This window comes from Triturus cristatus, chromosome 2_2 (assembly GCF_964204655.1).
Source record: "Triturus cristatus chromosome 2_2, aTriCri1.1, whole genome shotgun sequence".
NCBI lineage: Eukaryota > Metazoa > Chordata > Amphibia > Caudata > Salamandridae > Triturus > Triturus cristatus.
The window spans coordinates 969,553,915-969,578,896 of NC_140582.1; the positions used below are offsets into that span (position 1 = coordinate 969,553,915).

General features: G+C 46.9%; 1 protein-coding gene across 1 annotated transcript in view; it reads right to left on the reverse strand.

Moving 5' to 3' along the window:
- Positions 1-23,922, reverse strand: part of C1QTNF7 (C1q and TNF related 7) — a 227,725-nt gene extending 203,803 nt beyond the window's left edge. Inside the window, exon 1 of the mRNA XM_085642398.1 lies at positions 23,827-23,922. The gene's annotated coding sequence lies outside the window, so the exon portion shown is untranslated. The remainder of the gene's footprint in view (positions 1-23,826) is intronic.
- Between the last annotated feature and the right edge of the window lie 1,060 nt (positions 23,923-24,982).

A 24,982-nucleotide genomic window follows, 5' to 3' on the forward strand; every position in this document is an offset into this window, starting at 1 on the left:
ACTGCGAAGAAACCTTCGGCACAAAAGAAGAATCCAGTCGGAGCACCACACCCTCCTCCGTGAAGGAAAGAAAAGGAGGCCGCGCCATCAAGGCCCCCAACTCCCCAAGACGACGAGCAGAGGTGACAGCCACCAGGAAAACCACCTTGAGAGTGAGAAATTTTAAATCCACCACATCCACAGGCTCAAAAGGAGGACCGATCAAAACCCGCAGGACCAAAGGTAAATCCCACAGGGGAAAAGAAGGACGAGGAACAGGCCGAGAAACAGTAAAACTGCGTAGAAGACGAGAAACCAAGTCTTCAATATCCGAAAGATTCCCCCACGGGGAACGAAAAGCCCGAACAGCGGCCCACTGGGCCCGCAGAGTAGACACAGCCAAACCCTTCTCGAAACCTTCCCACAAAAATTGAAGGACAACCTGCAAGGAACAGAACAAAGGGGAGACCCCCAACGCCGAACACCAACGATCAAAATTACCCCAATGCCTATCATAAGCCTTAAGGGTAGAAGGCCGCCGGGAACGTTGAAGAGCCACCGCTAAATGTTCCGGGGAACCGCGCCGTCTCCAACCCTGCCTCTCAACTTCCACACCGACAACCGCAACCGGAGAAGCGACAGGCACGGGGAAGACCGAAGCGGAGACGGAGACAGGGGAAGAAACCAGGGACCCTGCACCGCCAAAAGACGCACCGTTGGAAACCAAGACCTCCGAGGCCAAAACGGCAGGACCGCCACCACCTCCCGATCCTCCTGACACAAACGGGCCAGAAACCTGGGAACCAGAGCCGGGGGGGGGGAAGGCATAGAGGAGACGCGACGGCCACGGGAGAGACAGAGCGTCCACCCCCCAGCAACCCTCCTGCAGAAACCGGGAGCAAAACCGAGGGAGCTGAGCATTGTGCCGGGAGGCAAAGAGGTCCAGAAAGGGACGCCCAAACCTCCCGCACACAAGCCGAAACGCAACCGGGGTGAGAGACAACTCCAGAGAATCCGGAAAGCACCGACTCAGGGCATCCGCCACAAAGTTGTCCACTCCCCGAAGATGAACCGCCGTCAGAGACAGCAGATGGCCCTCCGCCCAACAAAACAGGGGCACCACTATCGCATTCAAGGAAGCCGAACGAATCCCCCCTTGATGATTCAGATAAGCCACCGTCACCATATTGTCGGACCGCACTAACACGTTCCTACCGAGCAACAGATCCCGAAAACCCATCACAGCTCGGGACACCGCCGTGAGCTCTCTCCAGTTGGACGACCGGCGGCTCTCCAGGAGGGACCAACGACCCTGAAGGGAACGAGACCCCAAGGTCGCCCCCCAACCCAAGGCGCTGGCATCCGACGTCAAGACCAGAGAAGGAGAAGACTGCAGGGGCAGACCCAAAGACAGATGATCCCTCACAGACCACCAAAGAAGAACCGGGAGGACCACCGGAGACACAGGAATAAGAACATCCAAGTCGCGGGACAGGGGATCCCAGAGAGACAGGAGGTACACCCAAAGGGGGCGCAGATGAAAACGTGCCCAGACCACCGTAAAAACTGTCGCCGCCATCAGACCCATAAGACGCAACCAAAGGCGTACCTGAAAAGCACCCCCTACCCGGAAACGACGAGCAAGGGAGACCAACGTCACAACCCGAGGCTCGGGGAGGAACACACGGTTCAGATCCGAACGGAAGCGGGCCCCAATGAAAACCATGTCCTGTGACGGCGTCAGCTGACATTTGGGCAAGTTGATCAGAAAACCATGGGCCCGCAACGCCGAGCACACCACCTCCCTGGCCTCCAGCAACAGGACCCGAGATGGAGCATGGATCAACCAGTCGTCTAAATAGGGGTACACCATGACCCCTTGGAGATGAAGCCACGCGACCAAAGGCGCCACCACCTTCGTAAACACCCTTGGCGCCGACCGGAGACCGAATGGCAACACCATGAACTGGTAATGACGCCCCTGAACACAAAACCGCAGAAACCTGCGGGATCGAGGATGGACCGAGACATGGTAATACGCATCCTGAAGATCGAGGGTACACATGAAGTGACCCGGCAGCACCAATGGAATCACCCTCTGCAAGGTCTCCATGCGGAAAGGAATCTTGGCCACCCATTTGTTCATAACCCGCAGATCCAAAATCAAGCGGAAACCCCCCGTGTTCTTTGGAACCAGAAAGACCAGGGAATAGAAACCTAACCCCGTCTCCAACGGAGGAACCTCCTGAATGGCACCCTTCCGAAGAAGGTCCAGAATCCCGAGAGAAAGATGAGACCGCTTCACACGACTCGAAGGCCAAGGAGTTGGCCGAACACCCGAGTCTGGAGGAGGAGCCGTAAACTCCAGAACATAACCCTGGCGAATGATGTCCAACACCCAGATGTCGGAACAAGACTGAACCCAGGCATCCAGGAAGAAGTGCAGCCGCCCTCCAACCAACAACCCGGGAACCACCGCCAAAGAGTCAGGAACGTGGCTTGGCAGGAGGAGGGGACTTAGCCTTACGGTCCCGACCACGGCCAGAAGCAAACCTACCCTGGCCTCTCACAAACTGCCTACGAGAAGCAGGGCGAAAGAAAGATTTGGGTTTAGAAGTGACAGGAGCAGTAGCGGAGACTTTAAAAGAAGAAGAATGCTTCTTTTCCTTAAATAATTTGTGCAACTTTGCCTCCAACTCCCCCCCAAACAACATTGTACCCTGAAAGGGCAACCTCAAAGCGCATGCTTTCTGCGCAGAGTCCGTCTTCCAGTCCTTAAGGACAAGACTGCGACGGGCAGCCACACAAGCCCCTCCGGACAGAGCAGAAGCACGCACAACGTCAAAGGAGACATCAGACAGCAGCTCCACCTGACGCTCAATCTGCTCAAGCAAACTAGAACAGTCCGTGGCATTATCCATAGACTGATAGAGAGACTTCAGGTCAGACAACAGGGACTGCGAGTACATAAGTCCCGTAGATGCCCGCCCTCAAGGCCAGGTGGGAACCAGAATACACCTTACGGAGCGCCACATCCGCCTTCTTGTCAACCGGATCCTTCAGCACAGCATCTTCAGCAAGGGAAGTACGCCCCACCAAACTAGCCACAAATGAGTCAATAGGAATTGTATCAGGCAGTTCAGTAGCCATATCCTGCAGAGGATAGAGTTTAGCCATGAAACGCGGAATCAGGATGCGATCAGGATCAGCCCACTCGCGCTTCAAAACATCCTTGATGAAGGGATGGACAGGTACATCGACAGTGGCAGCACTCTGAAATTGTCGCAACAAAGGGCCCCTAGAGGTACTAGGCGCGTCCTCGTCAGGGAACCCCATGTCCTCTTTAACATGCTGCACAATAATGGTCATAGCATCCTTGTCCACATATTTGCCCTTCAACTCTTCATCCCCCAAACCAGCAGACTCATCGCCACTAGAGGCCGAAGAAACAGGAGCAGGACACCTGCGACGGGATGCAACATCACCCATCTCAGTCAAGGTTTCCCTGATCAAGCGCTTAATATGCGCATCAGCACCAGCATCACGGCGCCTGGACCTGGCAGGTGAGGGAGACCTGGAAGCACTAGAAGAAGAGGAAGACCTCTCCCGGTGATATCTTTTCCTGGAATGCTTTCCCATCGTAAAGAACACACCAACAACAGCAAAATCGCCAGAGATAACAACCGCTATGCGGTACTCACCCCAAACGCTCGTTATAACGAGTTTCCCAGAGCCGGTAACCTCGAGGCGCCTGACTTCCGTCCACACGCTCAAAAACCGGAAGTCAGGCATGACGACTTCTGGCCGGGGAAGGAGCTCCAACCAATCCAGAGGAGCAGCTCGGCCGCGCCCCCCAGCAAGCCCGGCAGGCCAGGGGAGGCGGCCATCGGGCCAAGAAGAAACCAACGCGGTATTACACCGCCGCGAGGTTCACGAAAATGGAGAGGCCCGCGCCACTCCCCCCAAGCCCAGCAGGGAGGGAGAGGCCAACAACGAAGGGCCGCCGGCACCAGGTAAGAACCAGCTGCCACAACGCGATATCCAGAAAGAAGGCAGGAGCGCCCCCGCTCCTGCCGCGTCCTCACACCGTCAGGAAGACAGAAAAAGAACAGGAGGAATGCTGGGACGGTACTCCTTAAGTACTCCCAGTGGGAGGAGGAAGGGTAGGTCCAGCATTCCTTCGTTCTTTTTCTGTCAGTGAGATTGTTACATCTCACTTGTCCATGACGGTGTCGAGGACGGAGGGACCTGGGGGTAATAGAGGCATTCCGGAAAGGGCGACCCATACTGGACTGGTTGATGAGCACAGACACAGGGAGCAAAGGAGACCATGTAATAATAAAAGTGGCAAAATGGTGCTCCCTTATGCACCGGAGCTTCCACTATGGTCACTGCTGGGGTGTGATAGGATGGCGCAGATCTATGATGTGCAGGCATGGGCTGAAGCGGGCATATAGGTTCGGGGAGATTTGTTCAAAAAGGTAATTTGAGATCTTTTGAGCACCTTTGGGTGGTGTATAATGTAGGTGAAGGTCAATTTCTGTTGCATAATGCCCTAATACAGCAGGCGACTACCAGCTAGGCTGCCAGTCAGATAGCCCCAGATACCTCGATGGTCCTGCAGGTTGTGCTCACTCGTGGAGCCTCAAGACAGGCTATCACAGGTCTTTATGCTGCTCTACTGCAGACTCCGGGGACACAGTTGCAGGGACAGGAGGAGTGGTGGGAATAACAAATAGACCACAAACTGACCCCAAACAGATGGGCATGGAGCCTCAGCAGTGTGAAGCTTATCTTCAAAAATTCCAGACTGAGTATTACGCAATTCAGCTACCTTCGCCATACATATTTGCCCCCCAAACAGTCTCCTAGGTACTTGATTGGGAGACTCCAAAGAGTTCAAAGGGTTGCAGCCAAGCTGGCCTTAGCCAGACCTAGACAATCCTCCACATCCCTGGCATTGTCGGAGCTACATTGGCTTCCGGTATTCCAGAGGATACAGTTTAAATCACTGTGCATTGTCTTCAAGGCCCTGCATGGGATGGGACTGTTACCGATGCAATCTAAATTCAACTGGTACACCCCTACCCGCAGCCTTCGGTCCTCTTCGACCGGGCTGATTAATATACCCCGGATTAAGAAAGCTAAATCAGGAGGAAGAGCTTTCAGCTATGCTGCAGCACGCCTATGGAACAGCCTACCAGTGGAGCTCAGACAGATACAAGATCTATTGAAGTTCAGGAGAAGTATAAAAACGTGGCTTTTCCCTAGGGTGCAGGCTTTAGCTCATTAATTAGTTAGCCCGCAAGCAGATCGGCAGAAGAACCTTACCGCAGCGCCAGGATGCCTTTGGGTTACAGTGCGCTATATAAATATAAATACAAATACAAATACAAATACAAATACAAACAGATAGGGCAAATGTACTCGGGCATCTACGAACTGTCCCTGTTGCATGGAAGTAGAGGCAAATGTAACCACATCATGTGGCTCTGTCCAGTGATAGAGCCCTTCTGGGAGGAAGTCCTAACGGACTTATCTGAAGTGGCGGGGAGATTGGTCCCTAGAGAGATGGAGACTTGTTTACTAGGCGCACCAAAACTACCAAACGTTTTTGTACATTTTTGGAAGTAGCACTGGTGCTGGTGAAATGACACACAGCAATGTCCTGGAAGGCAGCTACAGCCCAGGGCCTCGGGGAATGTCTGAGGGATCTGTGCAAATGGGCTGTCACTAAAACTGATACACTGTGAGGTTTAAGACTCAGTGCACACATTGGGACGGGTTCCTGGCAAAGCTAGAAGCCATGTCAGATAACCAACCTCCTTGAAAAGGTGGATATGCGCTTCATCAAAATGGAGACAAGGCAGATATTGCCCCCACGAGCATGTGGGGGGAAGGGAGGGATGATGCATAGTTACGTTTAAACTGGAGAGACTGATACAATTTTGGTTCCTGCTGCCCTGTTACTCTCCCATGTGGGGCCTGGTTGTCTTGATCCCCCATCAAGCATGCACCAACATACCCACAAGGGGCCAATACATTCGGACATGGGTCATGCATGTTTACTTATTGCCTGAATGGCTTCCGTAGGCTCATCTTGGTTTTGCTGGTTATGAGTCCAAACAATTGTAACATCCCTTACCAACTCCTGGTTCACAATGATTGGAAGGAACAATTCATATATTGTGCAAACTGGATTGAAGCGGCATGTTTCTCAACTGATAGCTACTCCATTGCAATGTTGTGTTATGAACTGATATCACTAAAATCATTTAGGAAATACAGTGAAAAAAAAGAACTGTGACTTTATCACCAAGCGAGACATTGAGGGAAATTTGGGGCTCTGTATGTTAGTGCTCTCTTTCCTTGTCACCTTCCTCCTCCAATATCTTCCCCTTTTTCCCGGCTTCTTGTCTCCCTTTACCTTACTTCTCTATCTTTCGCTCGATCTCTTTATACCTCACCTTTGTCTATCCGTCTCTCACCCTTCCCCCTTAGCACTCTCTACCTCTTTTTTCTCACACCCTCATTTCTTGCTCTACAGCACATCTCTTTCACTACCTCAATTTATCTCATCATTTGCTTGTCACCTTACCTCTCTAACTTCACTCTCTCGCTTTCTACCTCTGTTCCCTCTACCTCACCTTTCACTACATTACTTCCTTCTTGCTACCCTCTTTCTACGCTACTTTTTCTTTATTATTACTACCTCTCTAATCAATTCCTTCTGTATTTCAATTATCTCCTCTACCATAATTCTCTCTACCTCACCTCCCCCCCTTTCTACCACACATCCTTCCTCTCTACTATACCTCACCACTCACTGTCTACCTCACCCTTCGGTACACCCCACAACTCTTCGACTCTTTACATTTAATTTTCCCAATTTTTAGCTCTACCTCTCTGTGTCGCTCTAAAACGAACATGTCTCTCAACCTCGCTTTCTCTATCTACCTTCTACTTTTTCAACCTTTCTGTATTTTCAGGTCAAGCCTAGCCAGTGCACATGTGCTGTCTGCAGGACATGCTGTAATCTTAAAAACAACGTTGATCCTGCCGGCTGCTTACTATAGGTTCACTCCAGTGTCACTCTTCTTTCCTGCCTCCCAACTCATTTGTGCAGTCGATACCTCACTTCAATTTAAGGCTGAAGAGCACCGGCCAAGCAGTTTCCTTATTTTTTCCTTCTTTATCTGTTGTGCGGGAGAACACTTTTTTTTCAAATTGTTACTTTCCACCCATCGCTGCTTGTTCTCATTAGCCCTTCCCACTTTTCATTTGCTTTGGCTGCTTGTTTTTATTATCATGTCCCGCTTTTCATTTGCTTTGTCCATTATTGGCTGCGCATAGAGCCCATCCCACTTTTCATTTGTTTTTTTAGATAGCGCGATGGATTTGAAGGCATAGAAGCGCTTTATTTGTGCACCAGTTACAGTACTCGATGGTAGTAGTATGGGGATTATAAGTGATTTGCCCAGAATCACAGGAAGTTGGCCCCACGCCAAGAGTCGAACCTGGTTCCCCAGCTCCAAAGTTGGCCGCTCTGGCTGTTACACCACGTCCGGGACATTATGCGCTTACTCCGAGCCTTGCTTTCTTCAGCTGTCTGACGGATGTGCTTTAAGCACATCCTACAGTGGTGTAGCAAGGATGCATGTGCCTACTGGGGGAGTTGTCTGTCTCCAAACCTGCTCTTACCTCCAGCACTTGAAATTACAAGGGAAGGCTACTGATGTGTGCAGGAGTAAACCTTTTAGGGGACTCTTGCTATATGTTTGTAAGTGGTATAATGAGTGGGTGGACTGCAAAAGGCACCATCTTGTAACTGCCATACTTCTGAGTGCTATGCCCCACAATGGTATTGCATAAACTACAGAGTAACTGCATAAAATCCAATGGGTAAGCTATTGCGCTTTCTTTGCTTTAGTTTTCGTACAGCGTATAGTGCTGGAGTTGTTTGGTAACATTGCGTTCACTGTATTCCCGGCATTCACAGTCCAATACAATTGGGTGCAAGTCTGAAGATCTTTCCTTAACTGCACCTTGCAAACCCCCCTCAAAGTGGCCCCCTCTCATAGGGACTGCGGTCTACGGCTGCTGGCGGTGTCTACTGCGAATTCCCAACCTGGGGAGCCTCAGCGAGATAGGCTTATTTTTGTTGCTGGAGCTTCTTTTTACTTTGTAATCAATGTCTTTTTGCGACTGCATGTAGTTTTTGAAGTTGTGCTTTTTTGGAATATTATTTTTGTCTAATGGACCCTCCAGGTACTGCGCTGATTGTTTCCATGTCTGTCACCCTCCCCGTAGTGTCACTGCAACCCTTGTGGAAGAATCACTTCCTCCTTTTTTTTAGACAGCGTGATGTATTCGAAGGTATCAGAGTGCTTTAATTGAGCACCAGTTACATTACACAATGACACATACATGTTTTTTGGTAAGCATGAGGTGATTAAGTAATTTGCCGAGACTCGAAACCTGGTTCCCCAGCTCTAAAGTTGGCAGCTCTGGGCATTGCACCACATCCAAGCAATCAATCAATCATAGAATTTATAGAGCGCACTACATACCACTGAGGGTCTCAAGGCGCTGGGGGGGAGCTGCTACTGTTCGAAGAGCCAGGTCTTGAGGAATCTCCTGAAGGTTAGAAGGTCTTTGGTCTGCCACAGGAGGATGGGGAGGGTGTTCCATGTCTTGGCGGCGAGGTGGAAGAAAGATCTGCCGCCGGCGGTCATTCTTCGTATGCGGGTGACGGTGGCTAAGGCACGGTCTGCTGAGCGGAGCTGGCGGGTGGGGTTGTAGAGACTGAGTCGGTTGTTGAGGTATGCTGGTCCGATGTTGTGGAGTGCCTTGTGTGTGTGGGTGAGGAGTTTGAAGGCTATCCTCTTGTTGATGGGGAGCCAGTGCAGGTCTCTCAAGTGGGGTGTGATGTGGCTGCGGCGAGGGATGTCAAGGATCAGGCGTGCGGATGCGTTCTGGATGCGTTGGAGCCGTTTCAGGAGTTTGGCCGGGGCTCCTGCGTAGAGTGCGTTTCCATAGTCCAGTCTACTGCTGACGAAGGCCTGGGTGACCGTCCTTCTTGTGTCAGTGGGGATCCACTTAAAGATCCTGAGAAGCATGCAGAGGGTGTTGAAGCAGGAGGGGGAGACGGCGTTGACCTGCTTCGTCATGGAGAGGGTGGAGTCGAGGATGACCCCTAGGTTGCGTGCGTGGTCGGTGGGTGTAGGGGGTGCTCCTAGTGCAGTCGGCCACCAGGAGTCGTCCCAGGCCGAGGGGGTGGATCCGAGGATGAGGCCCTCCGTCTTGTCCGAGTTCTGCTTCAGTCAGCTGTTTCTCATCCAGTCCGCGACGGCCTTCATTCCTTTGTGGAGGTTGGTTTTGGCAGTGTGGGGGTCTTTGGTGAGGGAGAGGATCAGCTGGGTGTCGTCGGCATAGGAGATGATGTTGAGGTGGTGCCGTCGTGCGACGTGGGCGAGCGGTACAATGTAGACGTTGAACAGCGTTGGCCTGAGGGATGAGCCTGGGGGTACTCCGCAGATGATCTCGGTGGCTTCGGAGAGGAAGGGGGGGAGGCGGACGCTCTGTGTTCTGCCAGAGAGGAAGGAGTTGGTCCAGTCCATGGCTTTCTCCTGGATTCCGGTGTCGTAGAGGCGTGTTCGTAGTATGCGGTGGCAGACCGTGTCGAAGGCGGCTGACAGGTCCAGGAGGATGAGGGCCGCGGTTTCTCCGTTGTCGAGCAGGGTCCTGATGTCGTCGGTGGCGGCGATGAGGGCAGTTTTGGTGCTGTGGTTGCTGCAGAACCCGGACTGGGACGGGTCCAGGATGCTGTTCTCTTTGAGGAAGCTGGTCAGTTGTTTGTTGACGGCCTTTTTGATGACCTTCGCCGGGAATGAGAGCAGGGAGATGGGTCGGAAGTTCTTGAAGTCCTTCGGGTCCGCCTTGGGTTTCTAGAGTAAAGCGTTGATCTCTGCGTGCTTCCAGCTCTCCGGGAAGGTTGCTGCCTTGAAGGAGATGTTGATGGTTTTCCGAAGATGGGGTGCGATGGTGCTGCCGGCTTTGTTAAAGATGTGGTGTGGGCAGGGGTCTTCCGGGGATCCGGAGTGGATGGTGTTTTCCTAATCTTGATGGTGTCGTCGTTGGTGATGTTGGTCCAGGTGCTCTTACTCCAAGCCTTGCTTCCCTCAGCTGTCTGATGGAGGGCGCTTATGCACATCATGCAGAGGTGTAGCAAGGATGCATGTGCCTGCTGGGGGAGGTGCCCATCTCTGAACTTGAGCTTACTTCCAGCACTTGTGACACTTGTTAGCACTGTCTGGGCATAGGTCGCAGCTCATTAGTACTGGCTAAACACCCACATATAACTATAAACAACAGAAAGATAACCGGACAACCTTTACAGAGGGCATTCCCCTGTGTGGCAACACATGTCACTGTGTTTTCAGTAACTTTTGAACCGCTTAGGCTAGAAACGTTTTTCTTTATCTGCAGATTATCCATTTGATGACGGATTATGTGGCAAATGCGAAAAATCTATATTTGTGTGAAAAACACCATTACTGCTCATATTGCCTGTCTCAATAAACAAGTCATTAAACTTTTACGAAGTTTCAGTAACTTATACAACTGCTGCTCAAGCTACAATTTACAACCTATAAAACGTTTTAATCACATAGGCGAAACCTAATGTATTTAACAATGCTTTAAAAAAATAAAAAAAATAACACAAAGCTTAGCTTCTACCTATTTGTTTTTTTTATCACCAAAAAGGGAAATCAACACTAAACCACATAATTCAACTCAACAACACAATTACACAACACACCTCATACATCCAATCCACACCACAAAATTCCACATCATGCCACAAAATTCAACAGCACACCACATAATTAAACTTCACTACATACCACTCCACAATACAAAACAAAACCGACATAATTACACTCCATAACACACGGTCCCACTCCACATAATTCCAGTACACTCAATACCACATGATTACTATCCACATATTACCACTGCACACAATGCTACAATTCCAATCCAACCCACATAATTCCACTACACACCACATACATACACCCCATAACACATGGGTAAAAGAAATTGCCATTTACAGCGCCAATAGCTCTAACTCAACCAAATGCAACCAAATGCATTTCCTATGTTTGTTCTTTCTGGTGACATGACCTTTACCCTTTTCCTCTATGCCTCTCCCTATCTTCCATATCTCTTTACCTCTTCTGTATCTGTATCCCTAGCGTCTTTCTCACTCTACTTATACTCTTCTCTTTACTTCTCACTCCTACTCTCATCGGCCCCTTACATTTCTCTTACTTAGCAGAGTTGGAAAAGTGTGCACATAGGCAGCAGAAGAGATTTGAGGAGAAAATTATAAGATTTCGCAATATAGAATGGTAAAATGCTAGAATGCCAGGTGTCAAAGTGTATTTATTTGTGATTACCACTATCTGGCAATTAAGGCTGTGATTACAATCGTTATGTGTAACTGTCTTATTTTAACATTATGCTTTTACATAGTGCTTCCCAAACGTTTTAGAACAACCCAATTTTTAGAACAACAAATGTTTGCGAACCACCCAGCTTTATTGGAAGTAAGGTGGGTGATTTTTTATGTGAATAAAGCACTGTTTACAAGCAGCACATTTTTTATTGAAATGGTCACCGAACAAGCATACTGCATACTGTTTTACTGATAAATCTATCTTGAACACAAATGATAAAGTATGGAAAACAGGTTTCAGTGAATATTTATCATTTGTGCATCACCAAGTAAAGTGTTTTGATTTGTTAAAGTTTCTGTTTCCATTGTACTTCAGAATTTTTAAAAAATGTGCTTCATTTTTACTTTCCTAACTGCAGAATGTGTACATTTAATTTACAGGTATTTAGATGTAGTTGTGTGTTATAGAAAATTACATCCTTCAGCCTTTCTTTTCACATTCCCTGTACCTCAGCAAGATTGACAAATAATTTGCATTACTTTTCTTTCTCTGACTGCAAAGTGAGAGGAGTTTGTAAACACCAATGCTCATGTTATAAAATATAACCACAATTTGTCAGAATAAACATTCTGACGTCTGACCTCTGTCCTTTAAGTGCAGCAAATGAGACCATATAAATCCAGAATTTAAAGGCATCTTTATTTATTGCTTAGACTTTCACAACCCACCAAAAATCGGCTCAGGACCCACCTGTGGGCTGCGACCCACAGTTTGAGAAACACTGCTCTAACCCAGTAACAAAAAAAACAAAAAACAAAACAAAAAAAAACAAAAACAAAAAAACAAAAAAAAAAAATATATATATGTATATATATATATATATTCTAATAAATATTTGTATGCAACATACAACTGGCCCCCCACTCTCGCCCAGCCCACACTTTGCCAGACAGGCAGCCTTGAAGCAAGGATAATGTGGTAGTTAAGGTTAGCAGTTTCCCTTTAACTGAGTGGTCTTCATTCTTCAATGGATTTCATATCCTCTCAAATTTGCAAGGGCGGCCATGCACTTTGTATACCAGCTCCTCTGCTCTCATGCATCAGTCCAAGTTCCTTGCCCATTCCCGCACGCCGCACCGTGGCGCAATAGGGCTGCCCCATCATTTTACTGTGATTCCCCCGGCAACCACCAGGGCAATGATGCAGAAGAGCAATGTGTACCTTTCCAGCGTTTGCTTACCCCGTATGCCCAACGTGATTAGCTCGGGTGTGAGGTGTGACTGCATCTCTAGCACCCCAGATATTCTCTCCCCAACTCTTTCCCAGTACCTCCTCACTGGCGGGCACTCCCATACAGTAAAGAGCCTCTCTGTCCGCATCTGCCCACATCCTCTCAAGCTCAGGCCATTCTTACAATGCGCCATTTTGTTGAGCACTGTCACTCCTGTATAGTATGCTCTATGGAGCAGTTTTAACAGTACCAGGCAGCAGCCGGCTTGTAGTGCCACTTCCCTAGGGTAGTGGTAGGCCTCACCCCATGCATCATCCACCAGTCTACCTAGGCCCGGTACAAACCTGTGTCTGAGTGAGTCTAGTGGGGGGGGGGGGACTATGAGCTAGGAGTGTTGTGTATATCAGTGAGATGGTGTGACTGTGCAGGGGACGGGCCAGTATCCTGTATTCGAGGGAGAATTCCTCTGGCGGGTCTGCCAAATGGGGGGACATGTTTCTTAAGGATGTGTTGCATCTGCAGGTATCTCAGGTACTGACTGCTTGCCAGATCATACTCAGCCTGCAGATCTGCAAAGGAAGTCAGCGGACCTTCCTGCCGGACATCCCCCAAAGCCGAGATACCCACTATGTCCCGTCTTTTGTAGCCCTCAATCCCCTGAAGGCCCCTCTGTGCCTCCATTACTCCCTGTTGCAGGTGTCCACTAGAACCCCCGTCTGTGACAGGAGCCCCTTTGCCCCTCCGATACAGGCGATGGCGACAGCCCGCTGGGTCTAGGGCCCTTGTGTCTGCCAGGAGGGATGGCTTGCGTTAATCTGAAAAAACCCAAACATTTACCACTACCAGTTGTGCAGCCCATATTTCCTACACATTATGAGAATGAAGTTTGTAGCTTTTTCCTGTTAAAACAACTGAAAAGCCAAAAATATTGCAATTTAAAGAACAGACAGATGCAGCTTCTGTGCAAAATGTGGACTTTCATTCTCATGTGACCTTCTTAAATGTCATTGGGGGAACATCTCTTCTGTGCGAAATGTTTGGGCACATTCACTTCTGAATTTTTAAAGTGCTAAATCTCGCTTTGGCATTGCAAGAATGAATTCTCTTTTCTGTTAAATAGACGCCTGACCTTCTTTGTAGTCTTAAAGTACGTTTTCTTTAGCTTTAAGTGGCAATAATATCTCCTGCTGTTCACATCTTACTTATAGCTTACACACAGTATCCCTAAGCTCACTTGAACGTTGGGAATTCTTGTGGAAAGTGTGCACTAAATGCGCCCCTGTGGCTCTGGGCTCATTTAAACCCTCCCAACTGAATAGGCCTAGTCGAACTTGACTAAGGCTATGGGTAGCTGTCAAACATGTGGACTTCCTTGCATTATTGGCGCGTCCTCTTGTGGTGACTAGTTGTAATGATATGCAGTGATTAATCACTGGCAATACACAGTAACCTGAGTGTGCAATTTGGTTTGTGGCTATTGATGGAGATTTTAAATGAATAACTCTTGACAATATGCACATATAAATCAAAGTATACAACATCCTATACCAGATGGCTAACTTTGAAAATACATATATTAATGAGTTCTCTGAGAATACTTGATTGAGATCCCTGAATAAAGTTCTGAGAGTGTTTTAAGTTGTAATTTGTTGATGTGAAGTTTTTCATGTGTAGAAACGTGTGCACTCAGCTGAGACATACTTGTTGAGCCTCATCTGCCAAGAGGACTGGCTGTGCGTCACAAAACCGTGAGAGAATTATTGGGCCCTAAATACGTTTACAAAAATATCATCCCATAGGCTTTAGGTTTACTATTTCTAACTGCTCTCCAGATACGCATCGAGGTGGCCGCAGACAAATGTCCTGTGTCCACTAATTAAAGCAAGATACACTCCATATGGAATACTGTCCCATATGTGTTAATATCATGTAAAAACACAAGGTAATAAATCCATCAAATTTGAAGTTGCTGAATAACACCTATAACTGGCAAACTTACTGCACAGTTATGTCATTGGCGCAGAAGAGCCAGCCCACATCCCACCGTTTCAAAATGGCGCCGCATATATATGACTGTCTGACAACTGCGTCTGGACTGTGTGTTTGTCAAACAGTGACGTTTGCAACCTTTGCGCATGACTGTGCAGTGTGAAGTGTCTTAACTCACGATTTTATGCCAGTCCAAAACCTCTGTCAACGCGTCACACAATGCAGATATGTAATGGGGTGCCGTCATCATTTGCATATTGTTTCGACCGTTTTAATTGGGGTCAGACATACTACCATTTGGGAAGTGATACAGTTTGCAGTATAAACCTGAGGCAAAATAGGTGCAGTACTAGAACCTGTTGCTCCACAAACTATATTCCAGCCTAACAAGATATCCAAATATTAAAGAATATTAGTGCATCTCTAGAGTGCAATACCAGTTATATTGCATCATCAGATTTCCCATTATTAATCTTATTCTCTATGGGAGGGCTTCAATTGCATCGCTTCTCTTCCTATACCCTACGCCATAGGAGTTGTGGCTATTTCACCAAATTTGGTAATTGCCTTCAGCCTTGCAGCGTCTTGTCACCAGGATCTACACATGCCTCCTTGGCTGTAGCATCATTGGGAAAAAACAATGCAGACAGGTCCACCATGCCATGGTAGCATGAGGGTCTTGTGGCATTTGTTTTTGAAACAGGGTACCATCTTTGCAAAAATATTATTAGTGTTGTGACCCGCTATGATGTTTGTTGCACTCTGAAATGGACATTTGTTTACCTGTCATGTGTGGGATCACCGTTTATGCTGTGTCAGTCACAGACAGGAAAACATATACTGGGAATGACATCAAAGGGCCAGCCCTACTCTGCAATCTAATGAGGTGTTGCATATAAGACGTGGGCTCATAGGACAGTTGTCAATTCCTAATAGTTTACTCATTAAACCCTAGGACTAATATCTAAGAGCGTGTCACACTTCTATTACGTTACTTGTATATAGAGAGAAATCCTCTGATTACCAACTGTTGAAGGCATGTAGATACCTCCAGAGTCACCTCTTCCTATGTCCCTCCTGGTTTTCACTCTATAGACTATCCTTAGGCCTGGACTACAGGTGAGCTGTTAAATTCTGGTCCACAAGCAAACATCTGTTTACACAGTGATCCGAAGTGCTCGACTTGAGGTCATTACTGTACCTCACAATTTTCAACTGGTGAAGTTTAATAGGTGAAACCTGTCAATATAAACTGGGTCAAAACATGGCATTTATGTATGTTTGTGTATATGTGTGCACATATTGCTATTTGTAGAGCTCAAACCTTGTTGAAGAGCAGTGGAGTGCTGAAGAGGGGACATGTTCCCCGTAAAGATGCAATCCTTGTGGGAAGGTCAAGAGTATACTGTCTCTTTAGGGCCTGTTCTCCTTGAAGAGGTGTCTTCAAATGTGTTCTGAATTGTAGGATAGTCAGTGATGATAGCATTGCAACAGGGCTGCTGTTCCAGATCATGGCAGCCATATTTTAAACGGTTCAGCTTCTGTTCCTTTTCTCTTCTTGCAACGGTTTGTCTAGAATCTTGAGCTGTCCAGGCTTTAGTTATTGCTTGTTCCCCACACATGATTAGTTTGTTTGCGTGCTTGAGAGGTAAACTGGGCTCCTGTTGTTGAGGGCTTGACAAGAATTGCAGCTGATCTTCAAAATGATACAGACTGCAAGAGAGATCCAGCGTAGGTCTTTTATTCGGGGGAAACAAGTTCCTTGAACTCTTTTCGAGCTGTGGTGTTATCAGGGACGCTGCTGAGCTGGGTGTTTCCTCCATCCTAACGGGAGAGAACTAAGGTTTGTGTGGTTGTTCTGAAGTCTTCAAGGAAAAGCACATTCTGATAGGTGTGGAATTTAGAGCAAAAAGCATCAAATTTCACATGCAAGTCTTAATTTTTCACAGGGAATTGGAAGTTTTTAATTACACCCAGTAAATACTGCACCCTTTACTATCACTATTTATCTGGTGCGGTAAACAGCTCACCCCAATCCAGATAACTCTTAAGTGGAGTTATAGTGTTCATGCCAGTCTTTGCTCTCTGAGTGCAATGTATCTCCAAACCTGTATGGTGACGTTATTGCTATAAATTCTAGAGTAGCACATATAAGCAGAAACACCAGCTTGATTATCTAATCATGATATTGCCACACTAAATTATAAAAATGCCAAGAATCAAACCAGCTCATAATCAACAAATAGGGCCTGATTGAAGCCCGTCCGCCAGTGTCTCCTATTTGGGACCGCCCGCCAGCAAGGCGGCAGTCCCACAATTAAGATGCGGCCGCCATCGTGGTGGTCTCATCACCCACCTTTAACATTGCGGCGGGTGCTGCTGGCTGCAGCACCCACAGCAATGTTAAAAAGGGATGTTTTACATATCCCTGTACTATGTGGTACCTGTCACTTTGTACATGGATATGTAGGGGTCACCATACGTGCCCCCCCCACACCCAAAGAAAAGGGCCAGGGTTGAAGGGGGGCCCGCTACGAACCCCCAATGTTTATCCCTGCAAGCCTTTTCATGGCGGGTGAACTGGCATGGAAAGGCTGGCATGGAAAGGCTAATCACTATGGCGGTACCTGGTAGGCACCGCCAGGGACCGCCACCATTTTAGGAATTGGGATGCCATCTGCCGCGCCGGCAGGCTCTGGGAGCCCGTCGGATGCGTGGTGGTCGGGTTTTCCAACCATCTGCACACTGCCCGCCATCAAAATCTGGCAGCGGAAAAGCTGCTTAGGATGGCGGGGAGACTGACTATCTGTGGCGGTCTCCCCGCCATCCTAATCAGCTCCATAATGTTTTATACCAAAGGATGCTTACTCATTGGCTTTGCTAAGGCTTGTTCTTTGTTTTGACACAGATACACATGCTCTTCATCTTTTTTTCTTGTCCCAATTTCTCCTCCTAAACACTGGTTAGACCGATGCATTGCTAGTGTGCACCTTTTGCCCATTGAGCGAATAATATCCCGGTTGGGATGCATATTTTTACTATATGTGCACTTTGATAGCAGTAGCTTGAAAATTCCTTAGTATTCTCACATTTGATTACATGCTTAGTCATAAACATGTCCAGATCATGCAATGCACAGATTTAGTCTATGGAAGTAAAACTGCCATCAGGGGCTAGATCATTGTGATCGTGCAGTTGTGCAAAAGCAGGGAAAATCCAAGTGCATTACTTTTATGGCTTGTGTAACACAGAATGAACCAAACAGATGTTTTATGTATTTTAGTAATTTTATTTATAGCCACCTCCTTTTAATTGTGCTAAACAATATATATAATATACCTACATATAGGGCTTTCAGTTAGCCCTGATCATCCATTAGCCTTTAAATGTGCGGTACTTCTTTTTCTACCATCCAGTACAGCATACAGCGTGGTGCAAAGGTCAGACCACATCAGCTGAAAAACGACCTCACTGTGAGTGAAGGCTTGCTGCCCTTTCACAAAGAGCACCTCCACACACACACAGTAGTTCCTTTCGGATGTATGACGTTACAACGCACACTATTACAACGCATGCACTTACAACGCATTTTTTACAACGCATAATCCATTACAACGCATGACATTACAACGCATGACACTACAACGCATTTTTAAAAAATACCTTTACAACGCACTACCATTACAACGCATACTACCTTTACAACGCATACCATTACAACGCATAATTTTAAATTACATTTAAGGTAAGTATTAGATAGTATAGGAGTAAAAATTACTATTCTAACTCCAGGGGGTGCAACAGTAGGGTAAGTGTTGGATAGTGTAGGGGTAAAAATTACTATTCTAACTCCAGGGGGTGCAACAGTAGGGTAAGTGTTGGATAGTGTAGGGGTAAAAATTACTATTCTAACTCCAGGGGGTGCAACAGTAGGGAAAGTGTTGGATAGTATAGGGGTAAAAATTACTATTCTAACTCCAGGGGGTGCATCAGTAGGGAAAATGTTGGATAGTATAGGGGTAAAAATTACTATTCTAACTCCAGGGGGTGCATCAGTAGGGTAAGTGTTGGATAGTATAGGGGTAAAAATTACTATTCTAACTCCAGGGGGTGCATCAGTAGGGTAAGTGTTGGATAGTATAGGGGTAAAAATTACTATTCTAACTCCAGGGGGTGCATCAGTAGGGTAAGTGTTGGATAGTATAGGGGTAAAAATTACTATTCTAACTCCAGGGGGTGCATCAGTAGGGTAAGTGTTGGATAGTATAGGGGTAAAAATTACTATTCTAACTCCAGGGGGTGCATCAGTAGGGAAAGTGTTGGATAGTATAGGGGTAAAAATTACTATTCTAACTCCAGGGGGTGCATCAGTAGGGAAAATGTTGGATAGTATAGGGGTAAAAATTACTATTCTAACTCCAGGGGGTGCATCAGTAGGGTAAGTGTTGGATAGTATAGGGGTAAAAATTACTATTCTAACTCCAGGGGGTGCATCAGTAGGGTAAGTGTTGGATAGTATAGGGGTAAAAATTACTATTCTAACTCCAGGGGGTGCATCAGTAGGGTAAGTGTTGGATAGTATAGGGGTAAAAATTACTATTCTAACTCCAGGGGGTGCATCAGTAGGGTAAGTGTTGGATAGTATAGGGGTAAAAATTACTATTCTAACTCCAGGGGGTGCATCAGTAGGGTAAGTGTTGGATAGTATAGTGTAATATTATGCGTTGTAATGGTATGCGTTGTAATGGTAGTATGCGTTGTAATGGAATGCGTTGTAAAGGTAGTTTTTAAAAATGCGTTGTAGTGTCATGCGTTGTAATATCATGCGTTGTAATGGATTATGCGTTGTAAAAAATGCGTTGTAATGGTAGTGCGTTGTAAAAGTTGCGTTGTAAAGGTTGTTCCCCGTTCCTTTCATTCCCAGGGACTACTACAGCAATATATGCTTTTAGAGGCCCAAGAAATGTTTTTGCTCGTAGCAATTTGTTATAGATTGATGAGGACAGCTTTCCCAACGACACTTTTTTGTGAAAACCATGACGAAACGAACATTGACAAAACCAATATTTGGCAGTCCATGTCAGAACTATTGGTTTAGCAAATCCGTGTTGTACCGGGGCAGAGAAAGGAAAAATGGGCTGTAAAATTATATGCAGAAGTTGTAAAGTTTTTTCCGCACTTCCACACCAGCAGTGCAGAATTTCTGAGATGTGACTAGACTCAGTTCTTAAATGAAAATTTTTATTTTTGATATACCATTACTTGGTGAAAAGCCAAGAAAAAAAGGGAATTAAATGCTATCATGTTGGAAAGTGGGTTATTGGTAGGGGCAAATGTAGGTCTGCCACTGACAATAAGGCCACTAACACATGGTAGGATTCAGCATAGGTTTTAGGAAATTATTCTTATGCTCCACCCTTGGTAACGCGGCTGCGGGCAAACAGGCTTAACTTCAAAGACCGGTATGTCAAGCATTTAAAAACACCATTTCAATAAATATTTAAGACACAACACATAATAAAAATCCAACACCAATTTATAAAAATAGGAAATATTTTTATCTTTAAAATGACAAAAATCCAATGTAGGCAACCGGAGATATGAATTTTCAAAGATTTAATAAAATATAGCACTTAGAAGATTATAGCACCATATTGTGATACCTCCTCACGATAGACCGGGCCAAAGTCAAAGTTGCAGGCCGGGCGCAATGGAGCCCTGAGTGGCTACAGCTCGCGGCAGGTCTCAGTTTATACCTTCACACTTAGACACTTTTCTGGAGCTTTTCTTCACGAGGCCCCTCGACGCTCCCAGCCAGTCCAGATTCGGTGAGGGCTCGCCGGATTGACTTGTGACGAGGTACCGGTCAACTTCCCTGGAGCGGACTTAGAAAATTTCTCAAGATCGCTTCAGCGGGGCAACCCAGGAATCCAGGCCGGCACGCGATGGAAGGCAGGCGGCTTGGCGTTCGCGGTTTCTCTCGGTCACCTTTTCTACGAGCGGACTTAGAAACTTTTCTGGAACTTTTTCTCGCGGGGTCTCTCGATGTTCCTCATGTAGTCGGATCTGGTGAGGGTTCGCCGGCTTCAGTTTTCTTCTAGTCCCGGTCAAACTCTGGAAGTTGGACCTATGGAGCTTTTAGTGGGACAAACCTGGATGGCTTGGCCAGCTCGCGGTTGAAGGCAGGCGGCCTGGCTGGCCAGGTTGAGTCGGTCCCTCTATGGAGCTTTTTTCAAAGTTGCTCCAAAGTTCTCCAAACTTCTTGAACTTCTTCCTAAAGTTCCTCAATGGGTTCCAAAGTGTCTCAAACTCACTTCAAGGGTCTGGAAGCTCCAAAATGGTCCTTGAAAGTTGAGGACTTCAGTTCCCACAATCCACTGGTACAAAACCGGTACAAATCCACTGGTAGTTCTCCAAGGTGTAGATTTAGTTGCTGATGTTCCAGTTGAGCTCTTTTAACCTGTAGCTTTCAGGGAGTCCACTCTTTAGTTATTTTTCAGCAAAATAATCCAGAGGGCTGTAGTTTCTGCTGGTGCAGTCTTCAGAGGTCAGGCCTTAGAAATATTTGCACAGCAAAACTTCTCAACAGGGCACTTCTTGCTTCAGTAGGTTTCAAGCAGCAGATCTGGAGGGTTCTGCCCCTCTCAGATACTTATTCCTAGTTCTCTGGGTCAAGCAGGAGGTCACTTCTGAGCAATGGGAGGAGGGTAACTCCTCCCATATATGACCACATCCTGTAGAGTGTGGTATTATTTTGTCCCAGAGTGCATCAAATCTTCCAAATCCATAATGGCTGATTTTCCAGCAAGAGCTGGCTAAACACACCCCTAGGATGGTGAATTTACTTAGACTCCCCCCCCTGCATCTGCTAATACCTTCCTTAATCCTACCATCTGCCTACGGTGGGAAGTTCAGAGTTGTAAATGACACTGGTTTCTGCTCTCCTCTTTGAAGACCATGGTTCACAACTCCTCCCCCCTGGCCTGACATTCCTATGGAACAGCACACTGCCCTGTCAGCAGAGCTTGTTAACCCCAGGGGCTCTTTATCACCTCTACAAGGCAGCCTGACTAATCCACTTAACTCTGACCAATCAGGGCAGACAAATGGAAGACTGAATTTGGACTTAAAAACAAGAAAGTCTTATAACTTCTTGTATGTACACTTTAGGAGAAATTCAACAATATGATATTGTTGGATTTATCAATACAGTTCTGGGAAGTCTTTGAATGGCATTTCTAGCCCTCTCCCATCATGAGTTATTAATCAATAACTTCCTACCATGTTAACCTATGTAGCAGGGGATTTGCAATGAATGGGGAAAATGACTTGGGCCATTTTTCCAGCTCCATGACTTACAAAAACATATTTTATAAGGACCTTGCTTATATCTACAGGACCCCCACCCCATGTGCAACTAGGGGAGACTTTAGGGGTTCTGAATCTGCAGAAATATTGTAGATCCTCCCTCCACAGTGCTCCTAGCATCAAAGTCGAATTTGAGGAGCACTTTACCACAATGTGGAGAGGCAAATGTGTAATTTCACTTTACCCAGGCATATAAAAACTCATTTTATAAAGGTGTACCTTATGAATACCTGACCCCTACCCCTGGAATACCTAGGGGAGACTCTGGGGGTCCCTAATATGCCAAAATATTGCAGGTTATCAATTTTTAAGTTCCCGAAACCCCAAAGTCGAGTTTGGGCACAATCTGCTTTTTAAAAGCAGTCCTGGCACCCAGGGCTGCTTTGAAACTGACCTCAGACTACAGCAGTGCACACATGCAAGTGCAAAAAGAGCTGCGGGCCTCTAAACTGCCCTGCCCTAGGGTACTAGGGACTTCTAGGTACTTTCAATCCCCCTGCCCTATTATATACTAGGGGCTTATAGAGTAGGTCATGCCAGTCACATACCATTGTGTACCCTAGTGTATGTAGGTGTTTTAACTGTATTCTAAAGTGTCTCTTTCAGCTTAGCACTGGCCCTGGGCCTGGTTAGGCAGATCCCAGGGTCAGTCAGAGTCAGTTAACACCAGTATCAGTCAGCAAAAAGTTGGGGGGTGCCCAGGGCACAGGATGACTTTGCAAGATATAAGAACTTCTTTCTCTGAGACTGAAAATGAACTTGCAAGAGTGAGATAAAAAGACAGGAGGTTGTGCAAGACAAGAGTCCTGAGTTGGAACCAAGACCAGCAACTGTGGCATTTGTTCGGTAACCGCTGCCCGTGACAGATCTGGCAGTAGGCTCCAAAGGCAATTGTTGCCCCCCCCCCTTTTTTTTAACAATCTAAAACTACCAAAAACCGATGAGAATTCTGTATTTCGATGGTATTTTACATTGTTCAATAAGCCTATTTGCCAGGAGAGTACTTGAAATGCCTGGCATTCCAGGAAATATTTTCGTAGCTGTTAAGAGGCTGGTAGAAAAATGTCTCGCAGTAAAAGTCAAACTGAGCTCTCAAAGTCGCGCTACCTCCCTGTCCGTCTCACTGAGTTGGACCAAAGAAGCTCTGGGAACAGCTGGAGCTAAAGGCGGCATTCGCTGTTGTTTATCCAAAGAGTCGTGTGCAGATAAACGCGTCCAATGAGGCGCACACGGGCGCATCCCTTCATCGGAACTCACAACCCACACCAGAGTCATTGAGGCGAGAACATGCCCTATGCCTGGATATCCCGATGTGCATTTCAATCGTGCAATCAAAATTCACCGATCAGCAGATCAAACGAGATAAAACACAGTGCAAAGCAAGGAGCGCCTACCCTACACGTTCTATTTGTTCACGTGTTGTGTGCTTGTTGCCAGCGATATAGCAATTCTTTAAAAATAAAAACGCACCCGTATAATACAAAACAAACTTTAAAAACTTATGTTGCACATTACAGAACAGATAACTGGCGCGTATTTGTCTGCGTATTTTTGGTTGTTACTAGCTATATAGCAATTCCTTAAACATAAAAATGCACACATATAATACCAAACAAACTTTAAAAATGCATGTTGCACTTCACAGAAAAGATAACTGGCGCCTAGCAGTTGGGACATTATTAGGGAAAGCGTTCCCCAGTCTATTTATACTACGTCATATAGTATCACATATATTTTCAATAGCGCCTCCTGATAATATATTTTATCCTAAATAATATCAAATAGCTCGCTTACTTTGCTTGTAGGTCCTTTCCCCAGCTGGAGACGCTAGACTGAACCAGCGCACGCAGATGTGCCTTCAGGAAAGCCCTCCCCCTTTTAACTATCTCCTATCCATGTTGGCACCAGTGTCTCAACATAACTCTCAGATAAAGACGTCATTTCCTGATTCTCCTTCTGAAAGTGACGTGCCATTGGTCTGCGCTGCGAGGTGAGCCACGCGCACACAGCGGAGTTTCCCAACAGAGAAGCCAGTGGTTGTGCGGTCTCGTGGGGCGGCGAGCTTCTTCAGATAAAGGCAACCAGACCAAGTGCTGGATGCTTCTGGGAGTAATGTGTTTTTAAGTGGAAACATAAGAGCCTTGATGTGTTTATGTTTTCAACATTGCTTCTTCAGTGTGTCATTATAACCACCTACTCAGCTACTCTGTATGACTGCATGAACCCTGTCTGATACAAGCAGCTATAAAGGGATCATCGTATGAACGCACACGGCTGTCTGCAAAGGATTTCAGGACTGATTACGACTTTGGTGGTGCGGGAGCGGGGTGGCGCGCCTCCGCACTGCTCTGCCACCGCCAAAGTCGATCGCTCCACCGCCGGTCAGATTAGTTGTTTTCTCCTGGTCTGGCAGGCAGTCCTGTGGCATTCCTACAGCTGTGCCTTTAAAAAAGGCACCGCAAATGAGAACTCCAAAGCAAGTTCCTGCACAGTACAGACTGTTTAGCCCATGCCATGCAGGAACTGGGTGTGCATGCACACAGGGGTGCACACCATGTATCCCAGTGTATATGGGCAACACTTAATTTCCCTACCACTAGCCTTTTCATGGTGGGCTCACTGCCATGAAAAGGCTGAGGAAGGGGAACTCAGAATATGCTTGGTGATGGCGCAGCAGCACCGCCAAGCATATTGCTGCCCAGACCAACACCCACCACCAGGGAACGCAGTTCTCTGGTGGTTGCGGTGGTCCCAAAACAGTCCGACCGCCATACTGGTAATACGCCAGTCAGACCACTGGTGCGGCAGTCCCTGACACCAACCACACCTCCACCAAGGGTTCGGTAGTCCGATGAACCACCAAACTCGTAATTAGGCCCTTAGTCATTTATTGTTTTCAGGCATACTGTTGTGCTTGAGGACGTTTTGAAAAAGTGCCCTGGAGGTTTTA